The 1,204-nt window shown below is 43.8% G+C and overlaps 1 non-coding gene across 1 annotated transcript; it reads left to right on the forward strand.

The window, feature by feature from the left end:
- The first annotated feature begins 620 nt into the window (after positions 1 to 620).
- Positions 621 to 750, forward strand: LOC120098382 (small nucleolar RNA SNORA17). The gene has a single exon (XR_005496566.1). It is a non-coding gene; the product is annotated as a small nucleolar RNA SNORA17 (small nucleolar RNA).
- The last annotated feature ends 454 nt before the right edge of the window (positions 751 to 1,204 follow it).

A 1,204-nucleotide genomic window follows, 5' to 3' on the forward strand; every position in this document is an offset into this window, starting at 1 on the left:
GACTTGAAACTGACTTTATAATCATAGGGAGAAATGGATTGAAAGTGAAAGAATTGAACAGTTGTTACCTGCAAATAGTAATTAAAGAAGGGGCAGTTTTGCTAATGTAGTTTAAAAAGGGGGAGGGCAGTTTTACAATAACAGTTGGAGAATTCCATAGCCTACGTATAACAATGAATAGAACAGTTGAGAAAAATATAGAATAAACATGTGATTACCACAGGAGAAGAGTTCCCATAACATATAGAGATGAAACAATTTTACCAGCAGCTTCATACTGAGTCTCCTCTAAGCACACAGGAGCAGTTTCCAGAATAGACAGTGTATTAAGTTTGTAACTGAGTCTTGGTGAAGTGCAAGAAGGAAGCCTCTTCACAAATCTTTCCTAGCCACAGTGTAATGACCTTAGAAATGTCATAAATATAATTGAAAGCTAGAAAAGAAAACAAACAAAACTTCTGGTAATTGACAAATCACCTGAATTGTCAGACAAAAAATCCTAAGAGCAAGTGGATAGGTGAACCATAATGGAATATACCACACAACGTATGAACCATCATGAGAGCAGGGATAACGAGAGAAAGTAAGAGTGTAAGTGCTCGTATGAAAAACGCAGTAAACCTGCCCTTATAAGGATTGCAGGTGTGGCTGCTGTGTCACACATGTATCAGTAGGTACTCAGAAGGAGAGAGGCTATGTCTACGCTCATTGTTCTGACTTATGAACCTGTATGATTAGTAGCCTAATATTCCCTCCCCCCAAAAAGCGAGCCTGAGAAGACCACTAGTCTGATGCCACAGGGCTTGGACAAGGAACTAGTCTCAGAGGACCATCAGTCCAGTACCACATAGGCCAAGGCCATGCCCAGAGCCAGTAGCAAGTTGAAGGCTAGAAGATCCCTGCCTGTGCCTGAGGGCCCTGGAAAAGAGAGCGCCTGAGATAGAGATAGAGAAGATAGTCCCATTGGACTACTTTGGTGGGCCGGGTGTGAAGCGATACTGAAATGACCACCAGATTGCTGCCATGAGGCCTGAGAAGGGAGTTCACCTGAGATGACTAACAGTTGGGTGCCACACAGGCTATGGGAGGGGCAGAGTATGTCCAAGATGACTTCTGCCTGGTGTAATAATGCATGAGTTGGCATAACACCCCGAGACCACTCCTGAGATGACCCCAGACACTCAGAGACCCTGGGTGCCACTGA

This window comes from Rattus norvegicus, chromosome 18 (genome assembly GCF_036323735.1).
Source record: "Rattus norvegicus strain BN/NHsdMcwi chromosome 18, GRCr8, whole genome shotgun sequence".
Lineage (NCBI taxonomy): Eukaryota > Metazoa > Chordata > Mammalia > Rodentia > Muridae > Rattus > Rattus norvegicus.